The 12,253-nt window shown below is 49.2% G+C and overlaps 1 protein-coding gene across 11 annotated transcripts in view; it reads left to right on the forward strand.

Annotated features, from left to right (window-relative positions):
• FAM120B (family with sequence similarity 120B) overlaps window positions 1–12,253 on the forward strand; it is a 107,697-nt gene that overhangs the window by 42,990 nt on the left and 52,454 nt on the right. The window contains exon 7 of one of the 11 annotated variants that reach the window (XR_005834437.1): window positions 5,291–5,527. The exons of the other annotated variants lie outside the window; for them this stretch is intronic. The gene's annotated coding sequence lies outside the window, so the exon portion shown is untranslated. The remainder of the gene's footprint in view (window positions 1–5,290; window positions 5,528–12,253) is intronic. 11 annotated transcript variants of the gene reach the window in all.

The raw sequence follows: 12,253 nt of genomic DNA on the forward strand, positions 1-12,253 counted from the left end.
TCATACAGTATTTGTCTTTCTTTCTCTGACTTATTTCACTTGGCATAATGCCCTCAAGGTCCATCCACGTTACCACAGATGGCAAGATTTAGAGCACTCTCTTTTTTTATGGCTGAATAATACTGCATTGTGTATATCCACCACATATTTTTAATGAACTCATCCGTTGATGGACACTGAGGGTGTGTTCATATCTTGTCTGTCGTGAGTAATGCTACCTTGAACGTGGGCTGCACGTACTCACAAGACAGTGATTTTACTTCCTTCAGATATATCCCCAGAAGTTGGGTTGCTGGACTGTAGGGCAGCTCCATTTGTAGTTTTTTGAGGAGCCTCCGCACTATTTTCCGCAGTAGGTGCACCAGTCTGCGTTCCCACCTGCAGTGCACGAGGGTTCCCCTTTCTCCACATCCTCGCCAGCACTTACCTTTTGCCTTTTTGATGCTGGCCCTTTTAAGTAAGTGTGGGAAATCAATTGGCCGTCTGTGCATGGGTTTACTTGTGAGCTCACTGCTCTGTTCCATTGACCTGTGTGTCTGTTTTTATGCTCATACCATACTGTTTTGATGACTCTAGCTTTGTAATATGGCTTGAAATCAGGGAGTGTGACAGAGCCCCCAGCTGTGTTCTCTCTCGGGACTGCTCTGGCTGTTCAGAGCCTTTGTGGTTCCATACACATTTTAGGGTTGTTTGTTCTATTTCTATGAAAAGTACCATAGGAATTTTTATAGAGATCACATTGGAGCTGTAGATTGTTTTGGATAATACGGACATTTTAACAATATTTGTTCTTCCAGCCCATGAGCATGGGGACTGTCTTTCGTTTGTTTGTGTTGTCTTAACATTCTTTCATCAGGGTTAATAGTTTTCAGAGCACAGGTCTTTCACCTCCCTGGTTAAAGTTATTCCTACCTATCTTATTCTTTTTGATGCAATTGTAAATGGGATTGTTCTCTTAGCTTCTCTGATAGTTCCTTATTAGTGTATAGAAATGCAACAGATTGGGACGCCTGGGTGATGCAGTCAGTTAAGCATCTGCCTTCAGCTCAGGTTATGACTCCAGGGTCCTGAGATCGAGTCCTGCGTCAGGCTCCCTACTCAGTGGGGAGTCTGCTGCTCCCTCTGCCTGCTACTCCCCCTGCTTGTGTTTTGTCTCTCTGACAAATAAAGAAAATCTTAAAAAAAAAAAAATAAATCTTAAAAAAAAAGAAATACAACAGATTTCATCCTGCAACTTTATTGAATTCATTTATTAGTTCTAACCATTTTTTGGTGGAGTCTTAAGGATTTTCTGTGTAGAGTATGATGTCATTTGAAGACAGTGACAGTTTCACGTCTTCCTTTCAGTTTGGATGCCTTTTTTTTCTTTTCCTTGCCTGATTGCTGTGGCTAAGACTTCCAGTACTGTGTTGAATAAAAGCAATGATAGTGGACATCTTTCTCTTGTTCCTGATCTCAGAGGAAAAGCTCTCAGCTTTTCATCATTGAGGATGATGTTAGCTGATTGCATTGAGTATGAACAACTGAGTATGAACAACACAATTTTAAAAAGTGAGTTTTCAGTTATTAGTAGGTTAATAAAATTCTTAATACTGGGTGGTAGCCCCAGCTGCATGGCCTCCCCCACAGACTGCTGTCCTGCTACCACGGGCCTGTCTGTCCCTTGACCCTCACCTGCCTTCCTCTTCCTCCGTCCTAGTAAAACTAAACAGGAGATAGAAAGAGGAAGGGACGTGGAGGTCGTGCTGTCTCCTGCCTTGTTGGATGGTGTGGCAGCAGAACAAGCCATAGTTCAGGGTTCTCTCACTTGCTAGCTGCATGACCTTGAGCAAGTTCTTAGGAACATATAGCAGAACGTAAGTCCTCTCTTTGGTAAATACGAGGGGACTTCTTACATGCCTGTTTCCTGGATGGAGCATGGCACCGTGTGGGATGTCCTCTGTCTGTTGACATTGAGTGCATGATCCCACCCCCACCTTGTCATTGGCAGAGCCAAAGTGGGATCGTCTCTTGACACCCAGCCAGTGGTCTTTGCTATGAGAAAGGTGCCGTTTCTGGGAGGAAGGGGCCTGAGGGAAAGCGTGAGATAAAAGCGGACCCCAGCAGGAGCGTGCCTTGTTCTGTCCTCTCCCTTAGGCCCCACGCTTGCCAGTCTGGCAGATCTGAGCAGAGCGGGTACCTTCCCCGGGGCTGGAGCTTCACCAGCAGAAGTGGGGTCTGTGCCAGCCGTTACTGACAGTGGTTCGCTGGGAGGACTGTGACTGGGCAGCTCATGTTCTCCTCATGCAAAGGGCTGCTCCCAGGGTCCACCAGAGCCCCTGTGGAGAGTGTCCCAAGGAGGCTGGGGGTTTTTACCAGCAGGGGGACTGGAAGCAGATGCGATTTCAGAGACCTCTTGGCTGTCCTGCTTGATGGGGTTGGTTGTGGAGATGCCGTGAGGCAGGATGCTCCCAGGGTCTCACTCCACTCCCTCTGCTGAGGAGCAGCTCACCTGGGACTTAGCTGTGGCTTTGGTTCCAGACCCTTGTCTTCACCATAAGCTGCAGGTGAACCTAGTGTCCCTGCTCACTGGTGCTCGTGGGGAATTTTTTAAATGCCCTGTGAGGTTTGCACCCAGCATTATTTTTCTTGTCCCAACAGCTCAAATACAGCTTTAAAATGGTATACAGATTTACATTTTTATTAAAAATCCAGGCAATTGGATTATCTGTATAAAGATTATTATATAGATGCATGTTCACGTATAGACACGGAAGTTTGCTATCTATGATAAGGAATACAAGAACTCTTAATCTGCAACAGTTCTATATAAAAAAAAAGAATAATGAAGAGAAGCAGGATTACTTGTAATTAAGAAAAATACAAAGACAGCTTGCTTTCATCACGCACAGAGGGCAGTCGCATGGGTAACAGGAGACGCTGGCCCCCTCAGTGCTGAGAACATGTGCAAGGAGCTGAGCCATGTGTAGGGAGTATTACTGTCTTCCTGGCTGGAGCTGTGTCCTCTCTGAAAGCTGGTTGTGTGTTTGCTGTTTTCCTGTTCGTGTGTGTGACTGTCCGCGAGTGTGTTCTAGGGGATGCGGTCTGCCCATTGTACTTTACGTAGCTCATGGGGTCCTTTGATACTTGGCTTGTACAGCCCCTGTGAGAACACTCACGGAGATAGGGGCGTACCCAGGACGAAGGTGGGATGTCTGTACAGTTAGGAGGGAAAGTCCGCTTAACGGTGGACTGGATCACACAGCGAACAGGTAACCTGTGAAGCACCTCTCTAAGCAGCTCTGGGTAGGGGGGTTCTTGGGTTCTTACATCTGTTGAATTTAAGACGAGGTTGCAAGGGTAGAGGAATAGTCGTGTGCCATGAGGTGTCCGTGGCGTGTGGCAGGGGGAGCCCTGGGCGCCCGGGATCCCCAGTGCCTGATGTGGGCGTGCGTGTACTTGTATAGGAATGTAAAGGGAGCAGCCGCTGCCTCACTCACCCAGTGGTATTTTGTCAGATGTGGGTACATGCCCAGAGCATTTTGTAAAGTCCTCTAGAAAATAAGAGGTATTGGGGTTGTCACCCTGCTACTGCTGAGCCAAATAGCGTGCACAGCAAGCAGACCGGCGCCTGCTTGCAGAAGCCTTTGGCTCCCCCCTGCCCCACCCTGCCCCGAGCAGGGCAGTTCCTTTAAATCCCTCTTGGCACTCTTTCTGGGCAGAGCCAAAGGAACCGTCCTAGTCTCTTTGCTCATCAGTTTCTCTGCTGTGCTAGGTCCCCCTCCTGGCTGACTCCAGCCTCCTTCGAGATGGAAGGCTCCCCATGTTTAGAACATTCCTGATTTCTCTCTTCTGTGCCAAGGACTTGGGGAGCATTGTCTGAGCGTTTTCAGAGCCACCTTTTCTGATACTCATCACTGCTCATTGGAAAATGCTTGGTCATCTTTGATGGGGGGATAAAAGGAAAGAAATATGAGTTAATGGAAGGAAAATTCTATTATGAAATTGGAGCTGTACCTCATCAGAAACTGACGTGTTGTAAGCATCACATTTCATTGCCACGGTGAGGACTTTCCAGGATTTACCGGACGCACAGTTCTTGGGGCGCACGCGCGGTAGTGGTATTGGTGTGCACCGTGAGTCAGACCTTGTACCAGCACCAGCGGCACGGTGCACATGCGGGGAGCACGGTTTGGTCCATGGTGGACCAGGAGTCTCAGATGGGTGAGTCGTGTGCACAGTCCTGGAGTGTGAAGGTCAGTCAGTGTCCATGCCAGCAGCAGCTTCTGGTGGAAATATCCCCCAGAGGCCTCAGGCAAGACCTGACTTTACTGCCATCTTGCTTGTTCTGGGCACTCAGCTGCCTGAGTGGCGCCTTCACTGGGACCGTGGTTCCCACCAGCTGAACATGGCACTCACAATGAGGTTCCGTCATCATGGCTTCTCCACACCATACTCTTTGTCCCTTTCTTGCAGGGTCTCTGTTGTATGAGTTAGAATAGCCACCCTCAACCTCCAAGACTCTAATAGTCTGTGAGTCTTCATGATCTTCTAGTGCAGCATGTAGCTTTTTAAAGCTTCCATACTTTCATCATTTAAGTTGTGGAATTGTAGAAATAATCTGGAAGATTTTACTTAAAATGGCTGTGCTGTTCATGACAGGTGCCAGGGCAGCGCCACCCTTCACCCTGGGGCTTCCTAGCGAGGCCTGTCTTTTCCACCTGGGCCTGGAGCCTGAGCCCTCTGCCCTCCCTGGGGGTTTGCTGTGCTGACGGCCCCTCCCTCTGTCTTTGTCTTCGTCTTCGTCCTCTGTCTTTAACTTGGTCTATGACTGGCTCTGTCCTCTAGTGGATAAAGTCAGATGTCCCTCCACTGAAAAACACCAAAAGCTTCTGCAGTGAACATTTCCAGCCCATCGCTTGCCCGTCTCGTTCTTCAGAGGACGCTCGCTGCAGGTTTGCTTGGTCTGCTCCGCCCTCTCGCCTTTGGCCCTCAGTAGAGTTGCGCCTACGTGGCACGAGGTCACTGAAGCAAAGGTTAGGAAATACTCAGCTGCCAGCCCCACTGGGCACAAGGTCTTGTGCTGCCTTCTCTCCCCTTTTGAGCCTGTGGCACACCATTTATTTGTCTTTGTTATGAAACGATACCTTTCCCATTCTAGACTTCTTCCAGATATACTCACTGTGCCTCACTCTGGCATGCCAGCGATGTAGCTGGGGAGTGGAGCCCAGGGCAGGCTGTTATGGTGGGGACCTCGGTGGGAAAGCTGCGTGTCCTGTGTGGGATTTTCGTGATCTTCTTCCTCTCCTAGATGAAGGCCTCGTTGGAGGAAGAGATGGTGCTTTTTCCCATTGCTTTCCAGTGCCCAGCACCCTGCTGATATGACTGGAGCCTGCTTGATTCAGCAGAGTGGTTGTGCAGGTGTGGCCCCTGTGGAGAAGCCCGCTTCGCAAAGCCCCCTCTGCCTCTGACACATCTCTCATGGAGCTCCCAGCAGAGCTGAAGAGGCAGCTGTGGTGTGTGGTCTGCCCTGGGCCGTCCCCTTCAGGTAACTGATGACTTGTAACTTAACCGCTATGGCTCATAGTCTCTGGTGGGCAAGCCAGAGTCATGGAAGCCGCAGCTCCTGTGCACACGTGGGCATGGGTGATTGTGGAATGGTTTGGGATTTATGTGATTAGCTCCTGGCTTGAAAAGCAAAGCTAGGACCCTACAACTTACGGCATCAAAGCACGGAAGTAGAAGGCAGAGCAGAAGTGGCAGAGAAGGAGGACGCAGGAGAGAGGGCTCTGGGCCCGTCCTGTTTTCTGCCTTGCCTGCTGGGAAGGCAAACACCATACCATCTCCTATCTCCCGCAGCTCCTACTTGCTGCCTTGTTCATGTGGAGTTGAATGCCTATATTTGTTTTTGTGAAGCTCTTCACACTTTGCGGCCATTTGGATTTTCTGAGACCAAAATATGGTAAGCCGAAGCTAACAGGAGACTTCCTTCTCGATGTTTACATCTGAACAAAGAGACAGGGATTCAGATTGAACATCAGGACTCGCCAAGAGTGACAGGCCAAAGAGATGTCCGCACTCGTCTTCTTCCTGGCCTTCTACACTGTTCTTGCTATATGAGGTCTTCGTCAGTCATTCTTGGCTCATCTTGTACAGGAGAGATTTGTTTCTACAACTAAACTGTAGGCTCTGGAGGGCTGGGACTGTATCTTATTCTTGTTTGTAATGCCCGGTAGCTAGCTTAAAGCAGTGCCCAGTAAACGCTTGGTGAAGTGCCTCCTGGCAGCGAGGCCAGGTTTTGTGGAGCAGATCTACAGTGTGTAACTTTATCTGTGCGTTTCCTGAATGTTCATGTGAGGCCAAGTCATCTTGCTGGAGCACTGTCTGATGTCTAACCGGCAGAATATGAAGAAAGTAATACGGCATTTTAGCATCTCTTCAGGCGGTTTTCAGAGTCCAAGTTGGATCTTGGACTTCATCCTTTGATCTTGTTCCTTACTCTCAAATAACGTCCATCTGAAAAACGTTTGCAAGCAATGTTTTAAATGATAGCAGGTGCCAGACCACGAACCCACAGAGGAAAGAATCCCTGTAGACGAGGGCCTTAATGTGTCCATTTATGAAATGCAGGCCTCCTCGGAGGGAGCCTAGGTCAGGGACCTGCTGGCGGACCTGGGAGGGAGAGGTGGGTGGGCCACGAAGGCAGGGAAACACGCATGCTCGCGCCCCCATCAGAACCACAGAGCGTCTCCCTGTGTAGTTCCCGAACACCTTCTGTGCTCCCCGTTTGCTGGAGTGACTGTGACAGACTCGGCAGTACTGCCCAGAAGTAAAATGGGGACTGATAAGTCCGAGGGCCTGTTTCTAGCAAAGGAGCAGGAGATTCCTCGCTTTGGTAATGGTGATGACCCATCTCTGGGAAGAATGTAGCTTAAATCATTTAAGGAAAAATAAGTAAATAAACAAAGCGTAGGTTCAGTGGAGTGCCACCGTTTGGTGACATGTTAAGAGCGGAGATTGTTAAGATAAAATAAAGCCTCTCCACGACTGTTAGGGAGTGGCACTAAATTACTTTTGTTGGGGAAGAGGTTCTTACCTGCTGAAGGTGAGGTACACTCACCGGATGAGACCTGTGGTCTGATGGGCGCGTTGTGGCCGGTGGGAGCCGGCTGCATTCTCACACGTAGGGGCTGCAGTTTCTCTGAGAGGCTGATGAGCCCCCACTCACCCGGCTTCTTACCAGAGCCAGCACTTGCCTTAAAATAGAGGGTTTTTGTGGACTTGGAAAGGGGAGGTTAGGAGTGGTGTCTGCCTGGTGGTGATCTGTGCTCCATGTGACCGGTGGTACTGGGCAGGGTATGGGGGGCAGAGGTGCACACACCTGCTTGTGCGTGCTCCTGGCCACCTGCACCTGTTTGGAAGCCCACTCACCATTCCCCAGAGAGGAGTGCGGGTGCCTGGCTGGGGCTCCAAGAGCCAGGGTGCTTGCGGCTTCTTCCCAGAAGCACCTCGGCCTGGGACCGAAGCTGGAGTACGAGCTTGCCGAAAGGTAAACGACCAGGGTGAGGAGTATCCTCGAATTGCAGGCTCTTGAAAAAACATTTTACACCCACAGGTAACTCATGAAACTGACTGCATAAAGTGAACAGTGTTGCCGGGCCTCTCGTGGGGCAGGTTGCTGCAGATATGTGTCGGAGCACAGAGGTCACACAGGTCATTGGCTTCCCGCGACCCCCGTGAGCGAACGCACGACCCTGACTGTTCTTGTCACCTAGATCGGGAGAGTATCCAGAGCTGGACTGTAAACGTGGACTAAGCCCCTGTGAAGTTTGTTGCGTTGACAATTCTGAATTAAGCAGGAATTGTTTTTTAGGTTATAGAGAAGCTGTAAAGCTCACCAGTAGAAATTTAAAGTCAGTCTGTGCCATCGACTCTCCAGATCACGTCTGTATCTTGCCAGCGAAACCTGAAATGCACTCTCACTCTGCCGAAAGCTCACACCCAGCCTTAGCCAGCCTCGGCCCTTAGGCCAGATCTGGCTCATCACCTATTTTTGAATGACCTGTGAGCTCAGAACAAGGTTTACATTTTTAATTGGTTAGGAGAAAAATCAGAGAAGAGTCTTATTTCGTGACATGTGGAAATGATATGAAATTCAGATTTCAGTGTCCCAAAGTAAAGTTCACACCATGACAGCAGAGTTGAGAGCTGTGACAGATACCGTAACGCCCCCAGAAGTATGTCGCTCTGGCCCTTTGCAGAAAAGCCTGCTGGCCCCCTGGCATAAATGAGCAGGCAGGTCTACAGGCTTTTCTGTGAGAAGGAAAGTCACTGGACAGTGCATTTCTTAAGGACAGAGACCATTCCACTAGTCTTTGTGCTGAGCCTCGAACACACTCAGAAGTAAGGACGGTAGTAATACCTTGCAAAAATAGGGCAGTTTGGTTTTGTTTGTTTGTTTTTTAGAGAAATTAAGAGGGCTTCATAAATATTGTACAGTTAATTTTATATCATTCCATTGAGGGAAACAAAAGTCCTGTCTTGTTATGTTGTTAGAGAAATGAAGACAAAGATTGGTGTCTTGGCTGAGGCCCCTTGAAGGGGTTGGTGAGGATGCACACTGCTCTGGAGTCCAGCCCACCCGTGATGAAGTCTGGATTTGGGGTCTGGCAAGGGGTGTCAGCGATGGTGGCTTGTTCCTTGTTGGACCCTCCGTGTTGCCTGCTGGGTGCTGTACGAATGTCAAATGCTCGGTACGTTTTAATACTGAAGATAATGTCTGCTGGAGCCGGAACGAATGGGACCTTGGAGGTGGTGCAGGCAGGCTCCAGCAACAGGCTCGGTCCGAGGGTGGTTTGCCCGAAGTCGGCGCACCAGTGCGTGCTGCGGCCACGTTGAGAAAGCCGGAGCTCCGAGAGACACCAGTTGTTGTCATGCTTTGTATCTTCTCCCCAGACGGCCTCCCACATGAAGAGCAGACACCGCGTGTTTAAAGCAAATGTAGAAATCTTCCTTTAAAAGATCTTTAGTCAATATTGCCCTGCTGGTGAACCATCACTTTCCAAATCAAACACTTGAAATTCCGGTGATAAAATAAAAATGCTTCAAGGACATACTGAGATCACATTTGTTATAGCACATGAAAATGAAGCCCACGGAACAATGCTTTACTGCTCAAACCACTAAAACAGCCAGAGAAGCACAGCATTGTGTAAATGTGTGTTAAAAGAGATATTTAGAAAAAATGCTTTTATTATTAGGCACTCAAAAAGTTGATGAATGAATGAATAGAAGTAGAATCTTTTGAAACTTAGTAGACTTTTAAGGTTGATCTGTGAGCACAGAAGATGAAGACTCCCCGGACGGATTAAATCAGATAAACGTGTCAAGGAAAACAGGTGGCAGACCTGGTCTGATCCTCCGTCTTACCTGTGTGCACACGTAGGACTTTGACATGCTCTTCCCCAGTGTGGGCAGGCAGAAGGTCATTGTGTGCCTGGGAGAAAGAGAGGATGCTCTCAGGGCCCCAGCTGCCCCTCTCAAATCTGGCAACTGATGCCAGTGTCACTTCCTGTGCCTGTGACCCCGTGGTCATGGTTACACGCGTCACACTGTGTTTCCCCGGTGCGCAGTTCGGCGGATATGAGCTCCAGCGAGCAGGCACATTTGTGGAGGAACAGGAGAGGGCTCTTGTGACACTGGCGAGTTGTAGGCGACTGCCTGGCCTGGGCACAACCCTGGTGCCTTTCTTGCGCTTCTGTCCCTCGCGCTTACGTGAGCCCCGAGGGAAGAAGTCCTCGGTGCCTGCAGCCACCCCTGAGTGGTTCTGGGAACAGCGTTCCGTGAAGACACGTTGGTCTCACTAAGGACAGCAGCTGGGCTTCCTCATGGAAGTTCTCAGGGGAGCTCTCTGACCCCGCAATGAGCCGTGTGCCCTGCCAGATGCCTTTGAGGAAGAGAGCTGCCTGAGTCATCTGCAGAGTCGAGGCATAGAGTACGGCAGCCCAGACCTGGGCCACTGCCGCCTCCGTCAGTGAGGCTGCTTGGTGCACAGCCTTGCTCGTCTGCCCGTGTAGCGTCAGCGCAGGCAGGCCACAGCAGCAACATCGGCATTGTGAGGCCTCAGTATGGAGCCTGGGGGCTGCCCGTGGGTCTACACAGACGCTCAGGCCAGCAGCACCCAGAGGAGGCTCCTGTGTGTGCGTTCGGGTACCATTCACAGCTGTGGAGCTTCAGAATCAAAAAACTGTGCAGAGTTGGGCCTCAGTCCCCCTCCCTTTGTCCTCTGCTCTCCCTACTTCATCCTGATCACACGGTCGCTGCCCTTCTCCCTGTGAACCCGTCCCTGGGACTTGGGAACTGGCCTCTGGCCTCTGGCCTCACCCTGCAGGTCTCTTGCACCCAGGGCAGAGGCGAAGGACTGATGCTCAGAGGTTTCACACTGGGCCATGGCCTCACTGCCTCCTCCATAAACCATCCACAGAGGGATTCCTTTCCCTGCTGGAAGGGCCTGCACTTGCTCCTCGATACCCACACGTGGCAGTCGCCTGTGTGCCAGGGGACGCCTCACCAGTGTTAGCAGATCTGCTTCAGGGCCTGTCCCCTTCTTCACTGTGTGAGCATTCCTTGTCCTCTGCGTGAGCATGCCTGCCCCTCTCCTGGGGTTCGTGCTCCTCGGGACCCGACACTCGGCCTCCCTCACCCTGTGTCTTCTCTAGTACCTGCACTTTCTGGCAACTTAGCAGGTACTCAGCTGGCGGAGGTTTTTGTTTTTTTTTATTTTTTTTATTATATTATGTTAGTCACCATACAGTACATCCCTGGTTTCTGACGTAAAGTTCGATGATTCATTAGTTGCGTATAACACCCAGTGCACCATGCAATACGTGCCCTCCTTACTACCCATCACCAGTCTATCCCATTCCCCCATCCCCCTCCCCTCTGAGGCCCTCAGTTTGTTTCTCAGAGTCCATAGTCTCTCATGTTTCATTCCCCCTTCTGATTACCCGCCTTTCTTTATCCCTTTCTTCTCCTACCGATCTTCCTAGTTCTTATGTTCCATAGATGAGAGAAATCATATGATAATTGTCTTTCTCTGCTTGACTTATTTCCCTTAGCATTATCTCCTCCAGTGCCGTCCATGTTGCAGCAAATGTTGAGAACTCGTTCTTTCTGATAGCTGAGTAATATTCCATTGTATATATGGACCACAACTTCTTAATCCAGTCCTCCTTCCAGTCATGTTGAAGGGCATCTCGTTTCCTTCCACAATTTGGCTATTGTGGACAATGCTGCTATGAACATTGGGGTGCATATGGCCCTTCTCTTCACTACGTCTGTATCTTTGGGGTAAATACCCAGAGTAGTGCAATGGCTGGGTCATAGGGTAGCTCAATTTTTAACTTTTTAAGGGACCTCCACACTGTTTTCCAGAGTGGCTGTACCAACTTGCAGTCCCACCAACAATGTAGGAGGGATCCCCTTTCTCCACATCCTCTCCAGGAATTGTTGTTTCTTGCCTTGTCTATTTTTGCCATTCTAACTGGTGTAAGGTGGTATCTTAGTGTGGTTTTGATTTGAATTTCCCTGATAGCTAATGATTTTGAACACTTTTTCATGTGTCTGTTAGCCATTTGTATGTCTTCATTGGAAAAGTGTCTGTTCATATCTTCTGCCCATTTTATGATTTATTTGTTTCTCGCGTATTGAGTTTGAGAAGTTCTTTGTAGATCTTGGATACCAGTCTTTTATCTGTAGCATCATCTGCAAATATCTTCTCCCATTCCGTGGGCTGCCTCTTAGTTTTTTTGACTGTTTCCTTGGCTGTGCAGAAGCTTTTTATCTTGAGGAAGTCCCACAAGTTCATTTTATCTTTTGTTTCTCTTGCCGTTGGAGACATGTCATGAAAAAGGTTGCTTCGGCCGATGTCATAGAGGTTGCTGCCTATGTTCTCCTCTAGGATTTTGATGGATTCCTGTCTCCCATCGAGGTCTTTCATCCATTTGGAGTTTATCTTTGTGTATGGTGTGAGAGAGTGGTCAAGTTTCATTCTTTTGCATATAGCTGTCCAATTTTCCCAGCACCATTTATTGAAGAGACTGTCTTTTTTCCACCAGATGTTTTTTCCTGCTTTATCAAAGATTAGTTGCCCAAAGAGCTGAGGGTCCATTTCTGGGTTCTCTATTCTGTTCCATTGGTCTATGTGTCTGTTTTTGTGCCAGTACCATGCTGTCTTTGTGATCACAGCTTTGTAGTACAGCTTGAAATCCAGCAA

Source organism: Ursus maritimus, unplaced genomic scaffold (assembly GCF_017311325.1).
Source record: "Ursus maritimus isolate PB19 unplaced genomic scaffold, ASM1731132v1 scaffold_13, whole genome shotgun sequence".
NCBI lineage: Eukaryota > Metazoa > Chordata > Mammalia > Carnivora > Ursidae > Ursus > Ursus maritimus.